The sequence below is a fragment of the Crocodylus siamensis genome, chromosome 13, assembly GCF_052110815.1.
Source record: "Crocodylus siamensis isolate JL-2025a chromosome 13, ASM5211081v1, whole genome shotgun sequence".
NCBI classification, from domain to species: Eukaryota; Metazoa; Chordata; order Crocodylia; family Crocodylidae; genus Crocodylus; species Crocodylus siamensis.
This window is the reverse complement of record NC_143407.1, coordinates 11,660,849-11,687,669: the sequence shown is the minus strand read 5'-3', so window position 1 is coordinate 11,687,669 and position 26,821 is coordinate 11,660,849. Positions and strand designations below refer to the sequence as shown.

Below are 26,821 nucleotides of genomic sequence, written 5' to 3'. Positions count from 1 at the left end.
CAGTGCTTTCAAGCTGCAGAATTGCTGTGGCACGGACTGTTTTGCTCATGCTACCTAGCAGTCCTCTCCTTCCCCTTTCCTGCCTGCTGTGTGTGGGGCTGGTGTAGAGGCAGCACAGTACTTGCAGAGCTGGCCTTGCTCCTGATACCGGGATTAGCTTTGCCTCAACCATTCTGAATGACAAGTTTTTTTTTAATCACAGCCAATATGGCACTGTCTTCCTGAGCCTGCAGATAGGCAGCCCCAGCACCTCGGCTACTGCTTGCTGTTTTGCAAGGCTGTAGAATGAGATAATAGGCTGATGCCCCTGAGAACCTTAAACTGACTTGAAAGGGATTTTTTGTCTTGGTTTCTGTTAGTGAGTTTTTCATACTGCTCTGTGGTTAGTCTGGGGCTGAGTGTTGTTCACAGTATCTCTTGTAGAGGCTCAGAAATGGTATTTTTTTTTTCCCCCTTCCTTGAGTGCTACTTCATTCCTTTTTTTTTTTTACCATTCCCACCTTGTTTTACTCGCTCTTCTGTAAATCTCAGTTTGTGGGAAGAGATTGGTGGTTAATTAACTGGAAACCCCCGGCTGGCTCACCAGCCCTGCACTAATGAAAGTGCTGGGGCTCCAATGTTAAATGTGCATGGCAAACAAAGATCTGAGTTAAACTGGTTGAGTTAAGTCTGTGCTGAGTGTCCTTGTTGTTACCTGGGCTGAAAGGAGAATTAGCGCAGAGATGCATTTTAATATTTCTCTTTAAGAGCTCTTCTGGCTTTCTCTCCTGAAATCCTCTGACGCATCCTATATGAAGGCAGTGTAGATTTGCACCTTTATATACTAACCTGTGTGTGAGTGTGACATGTATATATCACAAGCTTTCATGGGCTGAAGCTCACCTCATCAGATCCTCCAGCTACACGGCGGGAGAGTTTTATTGCTACAGGAATATTGATAAGCTGCCAGAGCACTGGGATGTTACACCAGGAAAACACCTGTAGTGTGCATACAGCTGTTGTACCAAAGCTATACTCTTGGCAGGTGTAATAAACTAAATGCCAAAGTCAAAACAAGCGGTACCGTGAGACTGCAGACTTGTTGGTACAACTGTGTTCATATAAAAGACTTACGCTGTGGTGGCTAAGATGCTCAGGGTCCACAGCTTGTCATCCTTTCCTGCTGGATGGAAGCTGTAGTGAAGACTTGTCCTATGCTGTTTGACCCAAGTCACTGTAGCTTGTAACGGGGAAACCTCAACATCTGGAATAATTTCGCTCACTTGTGTTGCCACAGGATCATGCAGACGTAAGGGCATAACAGCAGATGAGTGCTCCTGAGCAGAAGCTCCCCCCCTTTTTTTAAAGTAGCCAAAAGGTACGTTTGTCCATATGCCATAGATGCACACACGCCTTTCAGGGCTTCTGAATCCATCCTCTGAAAGCCAAAAAGGGGCCCAAACTCCAGTTCTTTCCCTATGGTCACATGTCGTAATGAGATCACTTTTCATTTTCAGTTTGCAAGTAACAATGGCTTACATCACATTGACCTTTTCATTCCCCCGGGAGAGGAGAATGAATTCAAACAATTAAGATTCCATGCTAGATCAGAATGGTTTTAAAGGAGGATTAATATGGGGGCCTGAATAATTTCAAAGGGATTCTTTATTGTCCCAATTTCAGTCTGACTTTATGGATTAGTTGTTACTGTGCTATTAAAGTTTCCATATGTCACCAATTTGCTGCAGTTTGATTGGCCCAAGGAAGAGAGCTATTGTCTAGCTTGATCAATTGGAGAACAAGTTTATCACACAACTAGTCTTCCTCTTTAAAGCCTATTGTACCTAATGTACGAGTCCGGAAAATACTGATTCCAAACTGCAAATCTCTTTTGCCCAACTTTAAGCCCTGAACCTTGCTCGGCTGATTCAGCAATCTCCTTTGCTTACATAATGCTACTGAACATCACACAACTTTTTCCCTAAATCACAATTACCAGTATTAACATAATTCTTTCCACTTGTACAGCATGTTTCTTCTGCAGAGCTTTAAACATTCGTTGATGTTATCATCACTTAAAGGACAGGGAAATTAAGGTAGGGAGAGGTGAAATGACTCAGCTGAGGTCACAAAGAGGTCCAGATCTTGAGCTGATGTACATCTGCCTGCTCCCACTTATTCCAAAACACCAACCTTAATATGTCATCTGAGCACTTTGTCCTTTAGTGACAAAGTCCAAATTGATCAAACGGCAGTCCCTTGCTTTAACTATTGGATATTTCTGCCACATGACTCCTCCGGTCTTATAGAATTTCTTTTTGCCTTTAGGTAATTCTCCCATTGTACTCTAGGTTTATAGGAGGGAGGCTTTTATTTGTGCTCTAGGTTACAAATAGCACCATCTCAACACACATCTATATAGCTTCTGGATCCAGCTAGAACAGACTAGGGTCAAAAGTTGCAAGGCTGGATGCCTAAACTATTTGCAGCAGGGGTCAGGAAGTGATTTCCTCACTTGTGTTAAACATATGGACAGGACAGCTGATTTGGGGGCGGAGGGGAGGGCAGGACTGATACTCTCGTAACGCCTGTGAGTATCAATCCTGCAGCAAAGTACGAGGCTAGATGGAGCACTGGTTTCCTCTGAGAAGAGGGATCTCTTCTGCACAGAATGGAAATCTTGTCCTGTATTGCAGGAGGTAGAAGGCTGGATCAGATGGTGGAGGAGGAGGGGGCTGGACTAAAGGGATCTGTAACAGCTTGGCAAGAGATGAGAGACCTGATTTAGGTGGATCCCACCCAGTGTAGAGCAGCATGAATAGTAGGTTTTGGGAGGTACTCTAGTGAGGGGTACCTTGAGTCTAAAAAGGTTGAGAACCACTCGCTTAAGGAGTAGCAGTCCAGATGCTTGCATACAGAGGTCCCCAGCTCTGTCAGTTGTGATAACTTAAGTCGTTTGAGGGTGAAAAGGATGAAAGTAGAAGGGGTCAGGGAGGCAAATAATAGACAGTATTATTAATAAACCATGCTGGCAAACCAAGCTAATTAATGCAGTAGCAACTGAAAAGACCTAGGTGGTTGGGTGTAAAGAGGTCTCCTAGGGAATATCAGTATTGGGCTACAGGAAACAGCAATTCTTCCTGGCTGCTCTGGGGTTGGGATGGGGTCTGTGTTCCTCAGCCAGTCGGGTAAAGCAGGATCCTGGCAGAGTTTCCCTTGCCCAATGACAAGAAAAAAAGAGATGTCAGGAATGCAATAAAAAGCAAGCTGCCAAAGCTCTGTGGTGAGCATAAATTCCAATCTATAATATATGCTGTGCAGGGATAATAGTTTCTAATGATAAATCACAGCTGATGAAAAATGTAGAGCAGGGAGGCAGCTCTCGTAGTCACTGAGTAGAGAGCAAGCTCGGCAGAGGGGTGCTGGCCACTGGGGCCAGCCAAGAGGAGGCCCAGCACTGGGCTAAGGGGACAGGGACGGAGGACTATGAAAGGATGTGGACCAAGTCAGTTAGCATTGATTTTGGGCTAGTTCTTAGCTGGTGTAAGGTGGCTTCATTGACTTACACCAGCTGGGGATTTGGCCCTACACTTGGATTGGCAGGTGACATCATTTGGCAGGTCTCAGTGCTGTTCCCAGTGGACGTATGTGTGTCCGTGTCACCAAAATGCCAGCGCTGTTGGTACCAACTGTCTCATTGTGGGAGAGTCCCAACAGGCCGGTGGGCCATGGGTCCTGGACTCCCCTCCCCTGCACAGAAGTGGCTTCCCAGGCGAGGGCTCAGGCAGCTAGCTTGCCCTGCCTGGGCTACGGAGAGGCTGTCAGACTCCAGGGTTGCCAATCCAGATCCTCCCATGGGGTGAAGTTCCTTGGTGCTGCATTTGGAGGGATGATGGTGAGATCAGAGCTGGTTTCTGTGAGCTGTGGATAAAGGCAGAGCTAAAAACAAGTGGCATCATTTAGGAGGAGAGCCAGCCGGCGTGTACCCCACAGTGACAGACAAACCATGCTCAGGGCCCAGTTCTCACCTTTGATGAAAAGTTGTTGTAAATCAGGGTGGCTCCATGGCAGCCCAGATGGTTACATCCCTGGCAAACTAGTGCAAGGTGGAGCAGGACTTGGTGCCTAGGTTCCAGTGAAGGTGAACATCACAACTGGCCAGATCCGCAGCTAGTCTACGTTGGTGTAGGTCCATTGCAGCTGTTCAACACCAGCTGAGGGCCTGGCACTGGGGATGTGCCTACAATACAGCATGCACCCTGTTCATCTCTCCTGGGAGGTTGGGACTTGCGCAATCACAGGGTTCTCCGAGGTCCTCAGGACTTCCGCAGGGTGTGGGCTGGACCCAAGAAGTGCAGAGGCCTGGGGAAAATGGGGAAGGGGCCTCGCCAAGACTTCTGTAGCCTGCAGAGCCACTCCATCTCCAGCCTATGCATTGAAGCATTGCCAAAATCCAGTCTAAGCCCCCTTCTCCTTGTATCCTTCCCACACCCAAAGAGCCAACACCACCAAGGAACAGAAAGGGGGGTCATGTTAGAGACACCCATACAGCTGGAGTTTGGTTTGAAACCACCCTGTAGACCCAACAGGCTGGTTTAGTCTGTTTGACTTCAGCATGCCTTGGTTTTAGAACAGGGTTTGGGGAGCTTCTTTTTAGGTTGGTCTGGAAATGTCTGGGGGAACAGCTTAGCTCCAGCTCTTTGATCTCTCTCAGCTACACTGATCCAATGAGGAGGGTGACAGGAGCCCCGGGAGTCTGGGTTGTCCACATCCATGGACTTCAACTGTGATCCTTTCTCTCACCTTTGATATGAACTGGATGAGGAAGCAGATGGATTTGAGGGATGTCTCTCTCAATGCTGCTTTGGGGCCGGTTATAGTGATGAGGAATGGCAGGTGGGATCGAATAAGCAGTCAGAGCTGTTGAGGATGCTTTGTCTTCAAACTGGCAAAAGCCAGGAGTAGCAATACAGCTTCTCCCAGCCATAGAGCAGACATTAAGATGCCTATAAATTTCTACTCCATTAGAACAAAAAGGGGCACTGCGTAACCCCAGAGCTAGCAGGACCAGAGTTTTGATCACCTATCCCAGTATGCCTTCAGATAAGATGGTGCATTTCTGCAATGATTCTTGGATTCCCCTCACCCAACCATCTCCTAAAACTATTAAGTCTTCCTTTTCCATCTCCCCAAAAAGGACTGCATCCTTTTGCCAGAACAGAAATGAAAGCAGCCCTCAGCTGCTTTTGCAATGCCTCACTGTCAGAGACACCCCAGCCTGCAGAAGTCAGCAAATGGAAGGATTTAACAGTTCATTTGTTTAGCAAGTCAGATAATTAGATCCTTATATAATTCATGGTGCACATTTCTACTGTAACAGTTGGTGGGTAGGAATTGTTGTGTGTGTTTTTTTGCTTGAGGAAAGAGAAGAGATGCAAGTATAAAATTAAATAAATCCCTCCACTCAAAAGAAGCTGCAGCTCAGAATATTTTTGGAAGTCTGTGTATGTTCAGCCAGTTATGATGAATCACAGTGCTGTAATTTACCTAGGTGCTTCTTCCTTACAAAGTGTTCAAGATAAATGATTTGGGTTCATTTGTTTCCTAGGGATCTTAAGCACAATTTCAGTTTCTGAACATATCTGTGACCTGTAAGCTTCCCCCAGTTCCCTGTGATAATGGAGTTACTCCTGATTTCACACCCCCATACATGAGATCTGTCTGATCACCAGGTGAGCAGTATCGGGTCCCTGTGCCCGGTTCTGACATCACTCATTCTGGAGCAAATCGAGAACAACACTAGCTTCATTCAACTCTTTGAGCTAATTGTTGTTGCTGGTGGAGCAGATAACAACAGAATCTGGCAAACTGGTCCTCCTTGCAAATTGATTTACGAGTACAGTGATCAACACCAGCTGTATCTTTTGTGTGTGTGCGCGCGCACATAATGTCAGTTTGCTAGTGTAAAATGGTATAGCCTCCTGGAAATCATGACACTGTGCTGCTTTATGCCCACCAAGGCACTAACGTATACATACACACCTGTACATGGTGGGGGAGAGAGAGCATCCAGCCAGTTTTGGGGTGTAAAATCTCATCTTTTAAAGTGGCTGAGCTCTTCTGCTTTACACTACTGAGGATCTGGCCCATAATTTTTCCTGTTGTGCATATCTGAGTTCCTTGCATGGTGATTGATGGCTGCTTTGCCATTGTAAGTGGAAAATGAATTAATTCTGAATTCCTCTCATATGGAAATTGCTGGATCAGAAGAAGGGGCTTTGTTTGGAACTGCACAACTTGACCTTGGCTTCTAAATGAAAAAGGGGGAAAAAAAAGTGGATGTCAAGTGGTTTTGTGTTTTTTTTTCCGCCCCCCCATTTGTTTCAAGATGTAATTGGATTTTTTTTTTTCTTTCAAAGGAACCGGGCAGATGCATTTTTTTTTTTTTTTCTCTCTGCTTTCCTCTGCTTTTCCTTTTCTCTTCCCCTCTCACTTGGCAGCCTGTCTGGCCCTTAGTATCCCTCTGCCCCTGGAAAAATACCCACCACAGATAGCAGCTGTGTTCTCTTCATTACTATTCTGCTTGGTCCATACAGGCATCAGTGCCACAGTGTTGGGGTAGCAGGGAATTTCTTCCACAGCTAGTCCTCCTGCACTGTTCCCTATGTCATTTGTTCAGTCTCGTTATAGGTTGTTGGGGGGCTCTGTCCTCCACAAAGCCTGTTGTGTTGGCTGAAGTAAGTACAGGGGAGGGTGACCCTTTCCAACAGGTATTTCCTCCCAGCCAGGACTCCTATACCTGTACCTCGGGGCTGGGTGTAGAGAGCATCCCATAACCAAGCTCTCATGCTATTCATTAGGTTATTACCCAGCCAGAGTCTCCTTTACATTGGCTGGAATTGGTGTGCCTAAAAGCCTGTCCAGAATAGAGGGTCTAATAGCCTATGCTCCCTTGTGGCACCGGGTGCTGTCCCTGTCTTACGCTTTCATTTCTTCTTCCTGGTGGCTGGTCCTGGCACAGTTCAGATCATCCCCACTACTGGTTTTCCTGTGTGGGTGCCAGTATTGCCTCCTGAAGGGATAAACTGCAGATGAAGGCAGTCTGGGACCTATTCTTAGGTGTATGAGACAGACTGGGGTGTGCATGTGTGTTGCTGAGCTGGGGCAGCCTGCCGTAGTCCTTGAACCCTGTCCGCTTTGAGCAGACAGTTGAATGGGCCAGTGTTACACAGCACCCGAGGAATAAATTCCTGGATGCCTGAAGGGCACGGTCTCGCTTAGCACCAGACATAAAGTGGAGCAGGTCATAGAGGCAGCGGTGTGGGGGGTTTATCTCTGCCTGGCTGCGTTTGCAGGCTGCTAGGAGCCGGGCACAGCATCCCAGCCTGCCACTTTGTTCCAAAGCACTTGGCAAGCATGTGTGTGCTAGGAATACTTGTGGAGGGCTCCAGAGATAATGAGAGGCTGTGCTGAGGGATCTCTTCTTCCTCTGTATGCGCAAGGGCTGATTTACTGGTTATTAAAGAGGGCTGTGACTCCTGGCTTCAAAAGTTTCTTTTCTAGGTGGCTGCAGGGTGTAACTTCAGTTGCTCAGATGAATTTGGCACCGCTAAGAGGATGAGGCACAAAGGCCCTGGGACCTGGAGTTTTGGGCCTGACTGCAGACTAGGGACAAGGCTGGGGAGTGAGATTGAGGGCTCTTAGCAGAGCATACAGCCAGTCACAGTTTTATCCCAGGGCTGCCTTTGTGGGAGAAGCGCCTGGGGCTCTGCCGTGCTCAGTGTAATGAGGGCACGAAACAAGGCCTGCAGACAGAGGAGGGGCGGTTTTGTGGCTACGATGCGGCACTGGCTCCGTGAGGTCTGTGCTCCATTCCTGGGCCTGTCGCCAACTCCCTGTGTCACCTCGGGCACTTCAATTTTCCAGACTTTGTGCTGCTTCCTTTACCTACGGAGATTGAGTGTGGGGAGCCTCTCCTGCGGTACGTACGTGTGGTGTCTAGCAAAATGAGCACCACTGTAGTAGCCATCAAGAAAAATCTCCCTCTCAACTCTGGGAGCCTTCCTTGGCTATCCCCAGGGGAAGGAGCTGGGCGAGGAGATGCTGGTGTGTTTGTCCTGCAGGTTGCGCTTCGGCACAGAGCAGGGGCCGCAGGAGCAAGGGGCATTTGGGCTGCTCTTAGTAATAAGCTGAGGAGCAACTAAGGAGGGTCAGGGATATGCTCCCTTGAAAAGCCAAGGAGCTGGTGGGTCTGAAGAAGGACATTTCAGTCTCAGGCCTATATTCCTTGGTGGCCAAGCCTATGGGGGTCACTAGCAAGGTAGCTTGTGAACAGAGCTGGGTGAGAGCTTTGGGCCAAGACCCGGACCAGGGCCTGCATTATGCAGGACTTGGACAGCTGGCTCTGGAAGTGCCCCAGCCGCTGATTGCAGACCGGCTGGATGAAGAAGCACCAACCCATGTCTGGGCTTTTTTGCGTTTTCAGCCTAGAGAAATTAGAAGAGAGTCACTGACATTTGAACTTTCTCTTTGATAATTTCTACACAAAATGCTTCAAGTCTTTGATCTAAACGCATTCCTGTTTTGGAAATTTCTTTCAATGTTACTGGTGGTGGGGGAAAAGGGGAAGAAAAATCTGTGGCCAGGTTGGAAGCTGACAGGAAGTCATTTTCTGTTCATCTGGATGTTGTTTTTTGGTTTGCAAAGTTTCCCATATGCCTCAGTCATCAGAGGAGCAAGAGCTCAGCCTTTCCCGCTCTTCTTGCAAATCCCACCTGCCCAGGTGTGATGGGGTCTGATTAGGAGGACGGGGCATCCTTATTTAGCACGGTCCCAGATACAGTGGGAGAAAGTGCACTTAACCCAAAGGGAGGTAATCCCAACAAGGGTTAAAGGGAGCAGGAGGGCACATAAACCCCCATGGCTCACTAGGAGCATCCGGGAATGTCTCCTTGCTAAAAGGGAGGCATACACCCAATGGAGGGATGGGGTCATCACCAAGAAGGACTATGTTACAGTCGCCCGAGGATGTAGGGGGGCAGTCAGGAAGGCCAAGGCAGAGATGGAGATAGGACTAGCTTCCCGGGTTAAGGACAATAAGAAGTCCTTCTTCAAATACATAGGGGGTAAAAAGAGGGTCCCGGGTAATGTGGGGCCCCTGCAGGACACGATGGGCAACTTAGTCGTCATGCCAGATGACAAAGCTAACATATTTAACGATTTCTTTGCCTCTGTCTTCCTAAGTAGGGACCAGTTCAGCCACCTCCCTGCTGGGCCCCCCTCGGGCCCCAGGAGAGACACGCCTGGGCCAGGGGTTAGCGAGGAGTTAGTTAGGGTACTTCTGGAGAGGCTGGACGTGTTCAAGTCCGCTGGTCCGGACGATCTTCACCCTAGGGTTCTACAGGAACTGGCCGAGGTCATTGCGGGACCCCTGGCGCGGCTCTATGAGCACTCGTGGTGCTCTGGTGAGGTGCCGGAGGACTGGAAGAGGGCCAATGTGGTCCCTATCTTCAAAAAGGGAAAAAAAGAGGACCCGGGGAATTACAGGCCAGTTAGTCTTACCTCAATCCCGGGTAAGCTCTTTGAAAAAATTATCCTGGCACACATCCAGGAGGGCCTTGCGGGGGAATGCATGCTCAGGGGCAACCAACATGGGTTCATCAGTGGCAGGTCTTGTCAGACCAACCTGGTGGCCTTTTACGATCAGGTCACCAAATCATTAGACGCAGGGGTTGCTGTGGATGTAGTCTTTCTGGACTTCCGGAAGGCTTTCGACACTGTCTCTCACCCTGTCCTCATCAAAAAGCTGGGAGACTGTGGTGTCGATGCCCACATGGTCAAATGGGTCGCCAACTGGTTGGAGGGCCGCGCCCAGAGGGTGGTAGTGGATGGGTCCTTCTCAGCCTGGAAGGACGTGGGCAGTGGGGTTCCGCAGGGCTCGGTCCTCGGGCCCGCGCTGTTCAACATCTTCATCAGTGACTTGGATGAGGGGGTAGAAAGCACCCTGTTCAAGTTTGCTGATGACACTAAGATGTGGGGGGATGTGGGTGCACTAGAGGGGTGCAATAGGCTACAAGCTGACCTTGACAGGTTGCAACGGTGGGCGGATGAGAATGGGATGGGGTTTAACACTGATAAGTGCAAGGTGTTGCACATGGGGAGGAAGAACCGGCACCACACTTACAGGTTGGGGAACTCCCCTCTTGCCAGCACGGAGACGGAAAAGGATCTTGGAGTCGTCATTGACTCCACGATGAACATGGGCCGGCAGTGTGGGGAGGCAGTCAAGAAGGCCAACCGTACCCTGTCATGCATCCACAGATGCATCTCGAGCAGGTCCAGGGAGGTGATCCTCCCCCTCTATGCGGCACTGGTCAGGCCGCAGCTGGAGTACTGCGTCCAGTTCTGGGTGCCACACTTCAAGAGGGACGCGGACGATATGGAAAGAGTCCAGAGGAGGGCCACTCGTATGATCAGGGGTCAGCAGGGCAGGCCTTATGAGGAGAGGCTACGGGACCTGAACCTGTTTAGCCTCCACAAGAGAAGGTTAAGGGGGGATCTTGTGGCCTGCTACAAACTGGTCAGGGGGGATCAGCAGGTATTGGGGGAGTCCCTGTTCCCCCGTGTGCTGCCAGGAGTGACCAGGAATAACGGTCACAAGCTGGCGGAGGGTAGGTTTAGATTAGATATTAGGAGGCGCTACTTCACAGTCAGGGCGGCTAGGGCCTGGAACCGGCTTCCAGGGGAAGTGGTGCAGGCTCCTAGCCTGGAGATTTTTAAAAGGAAGTTAGATGAGCACCTTGCCGGGGTCATCTGACCCCGGTGCTCTTTCCTGCCAAGGCAGGGGGTCGGACTAGATGATCTACCTAGGTCCCTTCCGACTCTAGCTACTATGAAACTATGAAACCCACCCCTCCCAGAGGTTGCCAGATGAGCTGTGGGCTGCTGGTACTGTCCTGCTGAGGGGTGATTAATGGGTCCATCTGTCTTGACTAACAACTCAGCTGATGCTCATTAGAGGTCTGGGAGTGGCTTACCAGCTCCTCAGACAGGCTCTGATAGGATGAGCGGATGTGGATGAGGAGGGAAGGCTGCAGGAAACTGTCAGCAAACTAAAGCTCCCTCCTGTGATGGGTGATCCCCAGTGTGAGGTCCCCAGGAGCCAGAGACCTTGCTGTGGGTTTGCCCTTCTGACACCTTCCCAGCTGCTCTCTCCCTGCTGACCACTCCCCGACCCCAGCCTTTGTCCTCTGGCTTCCAGCTCTGATCAGAGTCGCTCTGACTCGCGCTGCAGTCTCTGTGGATGGATACGGCTGCCTCTCGGCCTGAGTGCAAACAGGATTCTGCTGTTGCCCTTTCTGGCTCCCAGCCACCTCCACAGAGTGAACTTCAGTCCTACCACCGGAAATCGGTGAGTGAGGAAGAAGATGTAGCCAACTTCATTTGGAAAAGTGATACCTGGCACAGGTTGTTCAAAGACCTACCAGGAGGGGAAGTGGACAGAGAGAATGAAGAGGACGGAGATGCAACTGGATCTGGAGACGGCGAGAAGGACTACAACAGGATCGTCATCAGCAGAAGTGACGGAGATGAGGACAGTGAACGAACTGAGAATGTAAACCCCAAATCGGGGCTTGGACTAAAGGACTGTGATTTGGGGTAGGTGAGGGTGGAGGATGAGCGCGCAGGGGAATAAGTGCATTTATTGCATCGGGAAGCACGGGTTTCTTAATGCAGTTTTAAAATGTGTGACGGAAAAGTCTATGATAGAGGATGTGTATATATATAACTCTCTCTCTCATATATAAAATGAATCTTAATCGAAACAAAAAAACCTCCACAGATTCCACCTGTGTCATAACATCAGACTGCATTGCATCATCCCCATAAACTCCACCAGGGCCTCCCTTGCTGTTCCTGGCATGACAGAAAACATGGACCATGGGCTTTAGACATGTCAGGACTCTGGCGGTTTGTGAAGTGGCAGAAGCAGTTGGGGTCTGAGAGGGCAGAAAATGCAAATCGGTAATTTGGGGATAGGATTTGTGCCTTCCTATGTGCACATGTTATGTAGGCACTAATGCAATGGAACTATTAAGGAACTGGGCATGGGAGGTAGTAGGGGGAAGCTGATTTCAAGAGGCCTGGGCATCCTGGCTGAGCCCCTGATCCTGGGCCCTGTATGTTTTGGGGTTCATTAGAAGCTCCTGGATCATGAATGAATGTGGGAAAGGTCCTATCTAGACTTGTGCTGCATTGCATTAGCAATATGCAGCAGTGTTTGTGGGTGGATTAGTTCCAGGGATTGAACTAGGGCCCCCCTGCTTTGCCAAGTACATGGCTGTATAGCTGATGCTAAAGGGCCTTACTAGCAAGCAGAAGCCACCAGAAGTCTCATGAGCCTTTTGCTTGGAGCCATCTTGACTTCTGCTTCTGCTCATTAAGTCCTTTTTTTTCCTCTGGATGCCAATGAAATACAGCTTCCTCGTAGTGAAACAGAGCAGCTGTTGAGCAGTAACACCGCTCAGCAGTCTAGGTGCAAAGCAAAGGAGCATCTTGCTTGGCTGACCTGTGGGAATCCCCAGGGAGGAGGCATTTGGCCGAGTAGGAAGCTAGCCAGGGTATTGTCCAAAAAGCATGATGGCATCGCTAACGACTGCAGGCGTGCAACGGCCTGCATACTTTCCCCGGTGAACATGGCCCCATGAACTGCTTATGCTAAGTAATGCTTATTTATCACGTTCATTCTGGTCATGCTTGGGACCACCTGAGTAGAGAGCCTCATTGCGCTGTGCAGACAGAGAATGCATCAGTCACTGCTGGTTTTATTACGGGAAGTCCCCGATTCTGTTTGAAACATACAAAGTTATTTATTAATGGTTCTCACAGCTATGAATTTGTTTCCTGGTGGTTAAATGGCCTAGAATTAGCATGTGACAGTCCCCCTGGGCACTGGGCTCCACAGAAAGCAACCTGTTCAGTGCCTGGCAAGTCAGGGGTCTGATTCACCCCTATTCTACCTGGCTCCATCAAGGCAAACTCCCTGGCTTCTCATTCGTCCTTGTGTAAATCAGGACTGGGCCTGATATCCCTCTCATCCCAGGATTCAGCCCCTGGCAGCTCTCCCAGCTTGTGCTTGGGTTTCCTTTTTCCCCAGTGTAACTCTGCAGGCTGAGTGCACTTCAGTCCCTGCTGCGGGTGCTGAGCCCTTCTGAAAATAACGCCTAGACCAGGGGCGGGCAATTATTTTGGGCGGAGGGCCGCTTACTGAGTTTTGGCAAGCCGTTGAGGGCCTTATGACAGGCAGCTGGGGGCACATAAATATTAATTGTGTTAATTTTGGGGGGGCCCCGCAGGCCAGACAGAATGGCCTGGTGGGCTGCATCTGGCCCCTGGGCTGCATTTTGCCCACTCTGGGGCTGGATGTACCCAGAGACAGCCTGGCAGTTAAAGCACCACCTTGCAACTGGGGAATCCAGGTCCTTTGGGCAAGTCCTTTCATCTCTTTGCCTTGGTTTCCCAGCTGTAGCATGGGGCTATGTGGACTGCTTTTCTTCCCAGGGCAATGTGAAGATAAAGGCATTGGAGACTGGGAGTTGTTCAGCTTCTCTGCAAAGAGGGCCTAAGGGGGCTGCTGTTCATTTTGTAGTGCAACTCCCCCAGATAAATAGCCAGGCCTATGTCTTATATTACTTTTCTCGCAGTAAGATGTCCTGGTGAGGCCAGTGGAGGCCCTGTTCATAAAGTTAAACCTACATCTAGGTCTGTACGGAATCAGTGCCAGAAGTACAGTGCCGTATGTTTATCGTAAACAGCAAACCAAACCAGACCACCATGCAAGAACAAAGTAGCAGGCCTGTGCGACCATCAGAGCCGTGGTTTTGCTTTGAATTTCCCAGTGGTTTTCTGAAGGGGAGAAAAAGGGAAAAGGAAGAAATTACCTGTGCAAAGTTGGGAATTGAAGCAGGGAGTGCTTCTGCCAGGTCTCCTGATCCAACTCCCATGTATGTGCTTATGTAGGGGGATTATGTATCCACATATCAAAGCATGATACCTCCGTGCCCCATGTCCTAGTCCATTGGGTTTAACTAAGTTTTAGCTGTGCTCTTTTGCCGTTCTGCAGGGAGAGAGAGAAAATTCCTAAGGTTACAGAGTGGGGCTGGCAGCGAATCAATACTTTTGTGCTGGAATGACTCCCAGCCCTGGTCGATGGGAGGATTAGATGGTGACAGAACGAGCTCGCTGTCTAACGAGAAAACCTCCTGAAACCTGTCTTCTCTAATTAAGAGACACCATGAGAAACTCTAGCAAAGAGAAGCGAAATCAAAGCAACCTCCTAGAGCTTCTCTAACAAGGCCTGAGGACCTAACTGTGCTGAGCAGTCCCACTGCAGGCACAGTCTTCCCTCAGAAGAGGGACAGGAGGCAGAAATGGTTGTGGGGCTCTGGTGAGGAGGGAAATTTCCTGACCTGGGAGGTCAAGAGGGGCTTAATTCCTGGAAGCCAAAGATTAGAGAAAGGCCTTACAAGCCTCAACTCCTGGCTTCTTTTTCTAGATCTGAAAGGGAGTGTTGTCTTGTGGTTAAAGATTGGCCTGGGAATCAGGACTGCTGGGACCTCCTGGCTCTAAGAGGGTGTGTGAGATGGGTAGCAGGGTCAGGGAGCTGTGATTCCCATGCTCTTAGCAGCTCTGTCAGCCGCGAATTTTGTAACCCTGGATTGCTTTTAGGTCTCGGTTTTCTTTTCTGTAAACTGTAGCTAATTACATTGATCCACTTGCAGGAGAGGCTGGGAAATCCTTGGGTCACAGGGATAGTGTGAGCACACAGTGTCATTGTCTGCTACTCCCCAATTCAGCAGCCTGACTCTTCTCAGTGAAAGAAAGCTATAGCATTGGCCCCTAAGCTGATCCATGCCTGTGCACTCTCCTCTGCTTTAGGTTGTTGACACCTTTTGGGGGAAAGGGAGAGGAAGAGACTTGAGGCTGGGGCTTGGCCAGGCCATATTGTTGCAGTACACCAGGTCCCAAAGTGCTTTGCAAGCCCCTGTGAGTGAGGACACTACAGCCCCATTTCACAGATGGGGAAACTGAAGCACAGAGAACTGAAATTTGTCTGGGGGTCTGGAGCAAGCCTGTGGCACAGCAATCTGTATCCAGGAACCCTGACTGTCAAACCTACCTCCCAGAGCCTGCTAACGTGTCCTTTCTTCTGTTAAACTAAGAAGAGAATCCAGGAACCTGACTCTCCATTGCCCTGTCCTGTAAGTACTAGGCCCTGCTCCCTTACAAAAGCCAGGGACTCTCCACACCTTCCCCCGAGACAGTCTGGTCCTGCTATGATCATAAATAAGTTTGTAAATGTAGATGAGTCTCTGGGCCAGGTATAGAGGGGATCCCTCTGCTAGTGCAAACGACCATGGCTTGCAAATCCATGGGGTTGTTCCAGGCTACAGTGGCTGGGGATCCCGCTCTGTGTATTGGATGATTGTATCCTTCTTTCCTTCAAATGACACTTATCTCTTGAGTTTGCAAGGTCTCTGGGGCAGGGCCGGGTGTCTCACCCAGTGCAGCAGGGCTCTCTGATCTGTTGCTACTGTGTGTGAACTCATCATCGTTGGCCAGGCACTGCAGGCACAGCATCTGCCAGGCCCCAGTTCCCCAAGCCCTCTTGCAAGGCACCGGAGCCAGGTCCTGAGAAGGGAGCACCCTTCACATTTACACCTTCACTTACATCAACTGAGGAATAAACCCTTACAGTTATGGGAAGCGCCATCTTGCCCCATCCCTGTAACGGGTGAGGGTAGGTGGGAGGCAGAGCCAGGTTTGGATGGCTCTGCGATGCTCTTCTCCCTGTTTGCTGAGGACACTAGAGGCAGGCTCGGCTATAAAGCAGGTCAGGCAGGGAGCCAGCTCCTCAGCTGCTGTGACCAGGTGTCACTCTGAGTTCAGCTGGAGCTGGGCCAAAAGAAATCCCCTGAACATCTGGCCTGGCCCAGTGTCTGCAAATTGCTCTTGATGGCTGAGTACAAGGATGCAGGGCATGGGTTTAAGCCCAAGGGGAGCATAGGCATTTCCACGCACATCCCAGTGTTCCCCACTGTGCCTGCAGAAGTTGTTCGCAGCAGGGATAATGGCACCTCGCTTCTGTGTCCTGCTGTGATGTACAGAATTCCCAGGCAGGGGCTTCTGCGCTTGCTTCATCCTCAAGCTCTGGCCGGCATCAGTCTTTTTGATATTGGCCTTGTCTGTAGTCTACAATGCGCAGCTGGGGCTCATCTCTTTCTCAGCAGGCACTACAGTGTGCTCTGAGCTGCCTGATTGCTCTCTCTTGCTCACTGCAGGGCTGTGCATTACAGTCACTTCTGCATCCTTTAAAAGGGCAATGGCAAGGTAGCCTAGCCCCAGCCCTGTCTACATGGAAAACAGCAGCCTGAGCTTCCTGGCTGGTGAGTGCCTTGGCTGGAGTGAATCTGAGTGCTGCATGGACTATACCCAGGTGATTCCAGAGAAGGCTTAGGGCCATGGGGCTAGCTAGGGGTGCCTGCACTAGCAATAGGGATGTAGTCATCTTTGTGCTCAGGTCTCTGCCTGGCCTCTAGTGCATGTTGGAGCAGCATCAAGGTTGCTTCATGTGGTGCCCACAGAAAGAAGAGAATAGTTTCAACACAGCACAGCCCTGCTGCACCCCTGAGTGAAGCTCTGCTGTAGCAGCAGGGAACGGGGCAGTGCAGTGGGCTCTGCTCCCACCCACTGTCTGCCCCTTGGGATCCTGGCAGGGTCAAGAATAGCCACGGCCCATGGGACTGCCCCTCAATGCAGAAGTCTCTCCCTGTTTGTGTCTGTAGGGCTGCTGAGAGGAAGCCGTGCCTGTGCTCGGGCCCATAGTGGATCCAGCTGTCTCACAACAGGGGTATAAAGGGAGGTCCTCGGCACTCCTCCCAGCCCCATCGAGCCCTCCGTCTGTTAGGTACAACCCGTCTCTCTAACTCGCCCAAATAACCCAGGAGTCCTGCTCCTCCATTTTCAAACCTGATTGGCCCTGATTGCAGTAACTGGCAGGGGGTGGCAAGTGATGGGGCTGGGTGGAGGGTGCTAGACCTGCAGCTTTCCTGCTGGCTCAGGAAGCCTGCTCCTTTCTGCTAAGCTGACTGTGGTGAGCCCCAAGTGTGGAGTGTGTTCACTAACTCTTGATCCATGCAGCAATGGCAGGCACAGAGGGGCTTGTCTCTCCTCCCTCAAGCCTTGGGAGGGGATAGGGGAGTCACTCAGCCCACCTACCTGCTGGCCCTTCCTATTGACTCCCATCCCAGAGGAACTCTCTCTGGCACTTGGTGGGACATTGGCTTGGGATTGAAACTCTGGTGCGGTCAGTCCAGACAGCAGCTTGTGTGTTAACTAGAGCTCCTGTTTACTGTGGTGATAAAAGCCTTGGTGTTGGGTATCGATGTGCAAATGTGAGAGCCCCGTGATTTTCTTCCTCTTTGCTGTTAGAAGAGGCTCCCATTCGGATCAGCTGGCTCAAGAGCAGCCTCGCAGGGCCTGTTCCTGTGGCCTTCAGCAGTGTGGAGGCTGGACAGTTCCCCGGCCCTGATCTGGGCTGCGCTTGAGCATGGGATGCGACAGCAGGATGGACCTGGCGAATCGCGTCTGGAGTCCTGCGCCTGCCGCCTCCACCCACTGAATCGCCGGCCCAGCCCTTGCACCGTCCCCAGCTGCATTTCCTTGTAGAGCTAATTGGAATGTAATTTAAGAAAGGCTCATCAAAACCTCTAGGGATCAAATCCTACTGTGATTTAATCCTACACAATGGACCGAAGGTAATGGGGCTGGGCAGATGCGAATCCAAGTAGAAGCTACCCCTTAGCTCCTTTAGGGAATAAACTTTGGTGGATAATAGTAAACACAAGCTACTTCCTCAGTGGCATCATGATCCTGTCAAACACAAGCTGTATGGAGAATTAGAAAATCTAGTGTCTGTCCCCTAGGTCTGATCATCTGAGTGATCTCAGGTATGTCAGCTCCTCTCTCTATGCCTCAGTTTCCTTGTTTGTAGGAGGAGTCAATGACTCTTCAACTTGCTCTGTAAAGAGCTTTGAGATCTACTGATGAAAGTTGCTGCAGAGATGTGTGGGTCAAAGGTTATTTTCTTTTATGCACCCAAATGGCTCTTGCCCAGCTGTGTAACTGCCATTTTTGGACTGGCACACAGTTTGCAGTCCTCCCCCATATTCGGTGTGGATGTACAAGCATCCACATGGCTACTGAGCATGTTCTGGTCAGGCAGGTTTGCAGCTGCAGAAACACTGATTTCAGCTTAAGTCCCCAAAATCAACAGGGAGAACACCCCGCCGTGTTTCATCCCAGCAGCCTAGCGTTGTTACCACTTACCCAGGGTGCAGGAGACCCAGGTGTTATATTCCTCTCAAGCAGGAGGAGCTTGAACCAACACGTTTCACTTCCAGGACAAATGCTGTAACCACCAGGCTGTGGGCTGGGCACTGTCTCCTGTCTTCTCCAGCCCTTCTCCTAAAGCTGAATCGCTGTCCCCTGCTCTTAATATTAGTTGGATAAAATGGCTAGAGGACAGTGGGGAAGCCTCTGCCCCACTGAGAACAATAGTCTAGGAGAGAAAGCAGACCCTGTCCTTCCCAGGGGATCAGCCATGTGCCTCAGCTTCACAGCCTCTAATTTATTCTCTTCCTCCTGCCCCATGTATCTCCCTTGGTTCCCAGCTTCAGCAAGAGCTTGTGCCTAAGCTGTGCTTTGGTGCTCAGAGCACTGTGCTGGGAAGTTAAGAAGCTGTAGGTTCACCCTGCTCCCTTCTTCCCCCCTCCTAGTGAGGGGAACCTAGAATCTGGGTCTCCTGCCTCCTGGGCAGGTGTCTGCAGGGTTAAAGCGGAGAAGGGATCTAATGCCTGCTAGTCATGGGGATGCGTGGAGTCGCATACCTGCCTGGCCAGAGCACAGGCCTCCTGGCAGTGCTGTGGATGTTCATGTGGCTGCACCGCATGTGGAATAAGATCGCAAACTTTGTGCATGCACCAGTGCCAGCAGCTTCGAAGCGGCCTAGCTGCCTTTTGGGTGCTTCAAGCAAAATTGGATTCTGCCCTGAGCATGAGTGGGGCGCTGCTTTGGACACGGCCTCATTTTCCCTCAGCGGCACTTGTTGCATTTTGTTCTTCTTGAGAACAGATTCTACGTGTCGTCTCTCTGTGCAAGGTGCTTTGCTGAACAGTGGGCGATTTGATTTCCCCCCCCCCCAATAGGCATGTTGGAATTGGGAGAGATTGTCACCAGGCTACTGTTTATTTATGCTTATGGCCTGATTTTCTTTTTTTCCCTGACTTCTACCCCTGGACATCACTCCCTCAGCACCAATAATGCTACTCTGGGGCAAGTGGCTGCATCATGTCTTAGTGGGAAGTGGGTCCAGTGATGTGGTAGCACATCAGTGTGCCTGGGAGTCCCTTGGAGGTTTTCCCTGACTGCTGTCTGAGGGCTACAGACCCACCACAGGAGACTGGAGCATATTACAAACCACCAATGTCCAGTTGCAGTAGGGGTGGTTCAGCACCATGGGCTAGCAAAGCTGTGACACTTCCTTGCTCCCAGCTGCCTGCTGTGTGGCTAATGGGCCATGTGGGACCCCCGCTTTCTGCCTGACCTAGTTTCCTTCCTGCCTGCAAGTTTCTGCAAGCCAGACACAAATGCTGCGGTGCTACTCAGCCATTATTTGAGGCATATTCACATGCACAGATGTAGGTACAGATTTGAATGCATGCCACATGCAGACACATGCCAAGAAGCAGGTGTGCACCAGGGCTTGTGTGCCAGCATATGCACTCAGATGCACAAACTAGGGTGTGCGTGCAGGAGGCATGCACCTGTACTACATACATGCAAGCACACATTCAAATCAATGCTACCCCTCCCCCCCATGAACTCTCTATCTTTTCAGCTGGCAGGATTGGTAAAAACATAGGTACATGTGAAGTGGAGATGTGCTAAGTCCTATGGTGTCAGTGTGTGTGTGTGTGTGTGTGTAGTATGTGTGCATGTGGAAAAGAGGCAGGGACTCCCACAGCATTTAGCCATGTTATCTGGGCTTGCCCTGCTGAGCCCCTGGAGGGTAGGCAGTGGGAGACGTGAGGATTGGTGATTTCCATCTGTCTTCATGCCACAGATGGGGAGACCAGCGATGCTGGAGGATGTGCTCTGCTCCCAATTCCACCATGGTCAGGAATCCCCCTGGGCAAGTGCAGGGCTGCTTTTCCCATCTGCTGTCTGTGGTCAGAGCGGCTGGGAGGGGAAACACCACATATCCAAGAAGGCAGTTTTCCTTAAGTGCTCCCAGGGATAACTGTTCTTTTGGTGAGGAGTTAGGGCTTTAAGCCCACTTAATGGAAATGGAGGCTCCTCCCTAGCTTGCTTCTGCAGCAATATGGCTGAGGGCAGGCGAAACTTGGGGGCATCCAAACCCCAAGCCTCCGGGCTTGGGCCTGCACATAGGATGTCTACCAAAAAACTTTGGAAATATCTGAAGCCCCTGGTGGGAGTGGAAGATGTTTGCCAGTTGTAGGGCCACCTACGGTTCTGGACCGACTCACAGATTTGGACTTGATTTGGCTTGGAGCACGAAATTAAAGAAAGGTCAGAGGGGCTGGGAGAACAGGAGCTCTCCAGTATAGGGGCTCTCTGATGCTGGGGTTGGGGAGGGAGCTTCCTTTCTCCTGGAAGAAGTGTCCTGTCATTGTCTTTAACCCCCCATTGTGCCAGGAAACTTTATGGCAGGCCCGTGGGTCCTGCTGGGTCTTGATTGGGTGCTGTATATTGCTTGCCAGAGTTCCTCAAACTACCATTCCCCTTTGCCCCGACTTCTTCCCCACTGGCACGTTAATGGAGATTTGGTTGTCTTCTTTTCCTGGTGGAATCAATTTCTGTCTCTCCCTCTCTGGTGATTGCTCCTGTGCCCGTTTCCAGCCATCCCCTGGGAATGGCACACAGCACAACAGAGGGGGACTTGCTTTTTCTAGCAGTATTTCTGGCCTGTTACATCTCAGCTGGTCCATGTTCCATGTGTTGGATAACACCCCGCGAGGATTCAGGCATCTGAAATGAAGCCAGGTCTTTATTAAGAGACCTGAGTACAGACATGCAGCAGCAGCAGGTAGCGTTCTAGCTACATGCACGTGGTCTGGCTTCCTGGGTCCTGTCCTGCGCAGGCTGTTCTCTTGTCTTGTTGTCACTATATCTTTTGTTCAAGCATTTGCTGACTTGCTGGGTACAGACTATTAGAGGCCACCTGAAGGATACAGCCACTGTTGCCTGGGCATTGCAGCCTGTGGGGTTGCCTGGTCATTCCTATATGCTGCCCCAGCCCTGTCGGAGCACCCTTCTGTTGGGTGGCATCCTGTTGGCCCTCTGTTGTTCGTGTACCTTGTTTCTGACCCTCTCATCTCAGGCCACTGGTGGCTCAGCAGCTTCCTGATCCTGGCCTTGGCTCTGTCTGTCTGTCTGCTACTGCTCTGCAGTTGTCTTTGGTTTTGCCTCAGCCACTCCTTTTGAGTATGTAGGTGCCTTTATATGATGTTTATCTTGCTCCTGCCTGGACTGTTGGCTTTTGCCATTGTTTCTTTGGGTGTTGGAGAGAGAGAAGTAGGATGGTTCACCTGCACATAATGGCTTCAGATCTGGGGCTGTTGTAGCAGGTTGCTTGCCAAACACTTGCCTTTCACCTCTGTCATCCTTCTGAGTCTTCCTTCTACAGACACCGGTCCCTGTGCTGGACTGCCATGTAGCAGTCCCGTGGTCCAGAATTGCCATGTCCTGTGGTCCAGAATTGCCAGGTAAATTTTAAACCCATGTCATGGTCCTGGGTTATTTCTTTCTTGCTACCTTCTCTAGGAAAAAAAAGGTCATTCGCTATAATCCTGATGCCTGAGGGTCTGGATCAGTTGTGCATGGGAGCACCTCTGAGGCTGAACATTTGCGTTCAAGTTGGACGTTTGTGCCTGAGCTTGCCTTTTAGGTGTCTCTCTCCTTGACGTACATCTTTATATTCTGTTAGAATACAAGCCAAGGCCCACGGATGCTCTTCTCTTTCCTCTCTCCCCGATTGGGGATGTTGTGATATCCGTTACTTGCATTGCCCTGTTGCCCAGCAAAGGGCACTACTTCAGTGGTCAGCTTCTGTAAACACCAGGTGATAACATCTCTTGCTTCTTATTTATAGCCAGCATCCTATCTCTTGGCCATGGAATACTTTCATTGTACAGCATGAGCGCTCAGTTACATTTCTCCCATCTAATATTGCTGCTTATCGGTGTTGCTAGGATTACACTGCAGCTGGCTTTGCAATCCAGCTGGAATGAAATTCATTGTCCGTCTAGTAGCGTGGGTGTACATACAGCTGCTGAGTGACTGGCAGTGGTTTCTGCACTGTGTACTGAGAGTGTTTGAGCGTGCTAGAGCAGGCGTGTCAAACTTGTCTCCTGTCCTGCGCCAAATCTGGACCATGGGGGTCCTTGCAAGCTGGATCCAGCCCAGGGCATGGGGTGGCTGGTGGTGGCAGGGGCTGCAGCAGCTCTTGCTCAGTGCTTGCAATGGTGGCTCCGGTTCCCGCCATGTGCTGTGTTTCTCATGCCAGTTGGTGTGTGTTGTAGATTTGTCACTGGCTCTGGCTTTTGGCTCTGGCTCCAGATTAGGACACAGGCCGCACAGTGGTAGCAACAGCCGGGCTGGTGGCTGAGGAGGTAGGGCTGCCGTGCTGGTGATGGGCAAAGTGGCCAGAGGGCAGCTGGGGTGTCAGTCTTTCCTCCTGGCGCTGATTTTTGCCATGTCCACTGGAACCCAAGGGCCCTGGGTCTTGTGGCAGGCCTCTCCTACCTCTGTCCCCCCCCCCCAGTGACTTCCCCGCAACCCCCATGTCCCATCAGTAGTCCAGCAGGTTGGATGCAGCTGCTCCACAGGCTGGAAGTGGCCTGGAAACTGTGTTTGACACCCCTGGGCTAGAGTCACACTGCAGAGAATTGGGTGCTTGGTACATCTTCAATTGTTGCTTTTACCATTGGTTTGTTTGTTTCTTCTGGGGTAGTTGCAGGGGGACAGACAGTAGTTCTGTTTCCCATATACCTCACAAAATTGTCTGTAGACTGGGCATTTTTCTTTCTGCTTTTCCTGCTGCTTTCTGCAGCGTATGAACTGAAGTGTGATGTCTGCACTCAGTCATTCTCTCTGTGCTCAGCCTTTTGGCTCCTTTAGCCTGACCACTTGTGCGTGTTCTGTACAAGTGGCTGTCGTGGTTATAATCCTGTCTTTGGGCAGGTCAGCTACCCTTGCTCTTTGGAGGTATTGCTCTAGGGTTAGACCTCCGTGTCTCAACACTTTCTCCCACAGATAAGCCTGTCTGTAATGACCTCCTTCACGTCTTCAAAGTGACATGCAGATGACAGAGTTCTCAGCTCTGTAAGATGTTCTTCCTCCTGTTTCTTGGTGTTGGGTAAAATCCCAGTGTTTCTCGACGGTCTCATTCTGTCTGGGTTTGCAGCAGTCATGACGGACCTTTTTATTAACTGTTCCAGCATTTCTGGCATTATCCCTGGCAGCTATATCTCAGTCACTTTGGGCTAAACCCTATTTTCCTTCATGTGTCTAAGTGGTATTTATGTAGCTACCATTTTTGCATAATGTCAGTGTTTGGCACTTGCCCATAGTTTGGATTCTGTTTGCATTTGCTTAGCTGTATTCACCCTGTAATTTCCTTCTGAACATGCTCAGCAGGCTGCAGTCTGCCCAGTGAAGACTCCAGTGTGGAAAAAATTACCTGGGCATGGATGTAATGCCAGGGCAGTTCCAAGACTTCAGCTGCAGAAAAACCCAATTTGTATGTGGTGGGGGCAGAAAGGACCTTGACACTCTTTAATCTAATACCTAGTAGGTAGGATACTTGATAGGGAGGATGGGGGTGGTTCTCGTTTCCATTATCCCCCAAAGCCAGGAACTGTTTGAATCTGCACCTCCTGACTTCCCAGCACACTGCTCCAACCACCAGGACCCAGACTCCGCAGTGCACTCTCCAGCCTCCTCTTGGAACTGGCTCACTGGCAGCCAGGAGGGGAGGAAATGTGGAGCCAAATAGAGGACAGCAAGCTCGAAGGAGGCTTGCTCAGTGAGGTGGATATTGTCCTGGAAGGAAAAGGGGCCACAGCTCTACCCCTCGCTCTGAGGAGGGTAAACACTATCCCAGTGCTGTTCCTGTTTTAATTGTTTTTGATTAATTGAAGATGAAGTGCAAAGTTCTGGAAAGTCTTTGGCAACTAGTGACCAGAATCCAGAGCCTCTTTCTTCCACGACATGGGAGGGGATACTACTCTATTCGTTGTTGGTTAGGCCTCAGCTAGAGTATTGTGTATAGTTTTGGGCTCATCTGGTACAACCGCCTGCAGGAATGCTGCTCCTAGATCATCCCTGCCCAGTGCTTATCCAGCCTCCTCTTGGAGATCTCTGATGAAGGAGTTTCCACCACTTCCCTTGGTGGAAGTGTTGAGAAGGGATCCAGCAGAAATGCATTGCTTCAGCGGTCTAGCAGTAAGGAAGTTTTTCTTGAGATCCACTCTAAATTAACTTTGGTGAAATTTGAAGCTGTTGCTTCCTGTCTGCAGCAAGGGGAAAAAAATGTTCTCCTTTTTTCTTTGCAGCAACATTTCAAATATTTGAAACCTGCTATTGTGTCCCTCCTTTAATCTCCTTTTCTCCAAGCTAAACATGCTTGGTTTCCTCAACCTGTCCTCATTTAGCTTGTCTTCCAACCCCTCTTTCATTTTTAGCACTACCCATGGGCCCCCTCTAGCTTTTCCATGTCCTTCTTAAAATGTGAAGCTCAGAACTGCACCCAGTACTCCAGATGAGGCGTAACCCATGGTGTGTGACCCTATTATGTCCTGTCTTACACCCAATGCTCCAGCTGGCGTACCCAAAAATTGCATTCCCTTATGACTGTCTCACAACAGACTCCTGTGGAGTTCGGGATCCACCAGAACCCCAATTCCTTCACAGCAGCACTGCCTCCCAGCTCGCTATTCTGTATTTTTGTATTTGTGCATTTGGTTATTCTTCCCTTAAAATAAATAAATAAATAAATAAAAATACCAGTGGTACCAGTGTGTGACAGGAGGGGAGAGGGCAACCTTTTTGGCAGGCATGCTACAAATTAGCCTGGACCCTTCCCAAATGCTGCTCTGACCCCCTTTCCCTGCCTGAGAGTCTACTTTGCTTTCTGCTCCCTGTCCAATCTACCACCCATCTTTCATGTGCCACACACAGGCTGCCCATGTTGCAGGTTGGCCACCCCTGCTTGATGACATCCACTTTGAGACCAGCACTTAGGCAGGTGGGCTAACAGTTGATCCTGACTTACCTTGGTGTAAGTGAGAGAGGCACTGGCCCAGTGGAGTCACCCATTTACACTGATGAGATGATAAAGCTGCTGGTTAAGTGGGTGGAAATCTGTATTAGTCCAGTGAAATCTCTCCAGCAGAGTTGCTCCAGTTTTACACTGGGGTGACCTAGAACAGCATGTGGACCATGGCACTACATCACATTGCATCCATGGAGGCTCTGTACCACTGACTTCATTGAGAGTTTGTGTATACCAAGAGAGAGGCACTATAACATGTACCCTAAGTTGGCAGTATTGGGGCTGCCGAGCCTAGCGTTCCTGCTGGTTGTCATACGCCATGCTCCATGCCGTCTCTCTTGGATGAGTCCTGCTGTCTCCACCAGGTGGAGAGGGTGAAAGTGCTGAGAGAGAACATGCTTTATTTTGCCTTCTGTCCATCAGCAAAGCCTGAAGCTCACCTGGGGTAGTCAGTCTGCTTACTGGCAACAATTTGGTTTTGTGTCCTACCCACATCCCTCCTATTCTTGCTTCTTTTGGCCTCTCATGACCCTTTGCAGAGCTGAGGCAGCCAGGGCTGAATGTAGAAAGGGCTCTGTTGCCATTTCTTCAGCTGTCTAGACTCCTCTGGGTGGGCTGCTGTGCAACATGCACTCACTTCTCTCTCTGAGGCTGACAGTTGGATCCCCTCTCAGTGCATCCATTTCTGCTGCAATTACCTTGCAAGTGCTTTCTGGGGGCGGCCGAGTTGGTGAATCCCAAGTATCAAGAGACTATAATAAGCAGCACATTTGATATTCTGAGAACTTGATGGTGCAGCAGTGAGAGAAGGGGCGAGGGAACAGGGAAGAGACTGAGGCGGAGAGGTGTGGAGAGAAACTACTGACTTAGAAAGTGCTTGGCTTTCACCATCTTCCTGAACCAGCAGCTTCTATGTGGTAAAGGTGCCAAATGGAGCCTGTTTTCCTTTACCAAGTAGGCGTTTGTATGTTCTTTGGGGTTGGATTTTTTTGCAGCCACCTGGCATGGTGGGAGAGGGTGGGAGGAGGCTGAGTTTGTCTGAAACATCTAGACCGCCCCACAAGAAAGCAAGCAGAAAATGGGCAGGTGTCTGTCACTGTCCTCTGCTAATGTATCCGATGCCTGTCCCCAGTGAGGAGCTGAAGGGACTTTCACCCAACCCTCGGACTCTGCTGAGACTACAGGCAGGGGCTGGTGGTGATGGTGGAGGCTCGTTCATGCTTATCCATTTGGATTGGGGTGGAGACCTGCCAAATTCATTGCATACGTGTCCTGTCTTGTCTTATGTATTTGACCACGGGGACGTTTTTGCAGGGCTAGTGGGTGGGCTGTGAGTTGGGCTTGAGGGGTACTGGCAGGATAGGGCTGGCACTGCAGGGAGCATGGTATGTCCTGGCTAAGGTGCCTGGACAGATCAAGGGAGGGGAA

At 50.3% G+C, this 26,821-nt stretch overlaps 1 protein-coding gene across 2 annotated transcripts in view; it reads left to right on the top strand.

Moving 5' to 3' along the window:
- LOC149853922 (copine-5-like) overlaps positions 1–26,821 on the top strand; it is a 159,845-nt gene that overhangs the window by 3,333 nt on the left and 129,691 nt on the right. The window lies entirely within an intron of this gene.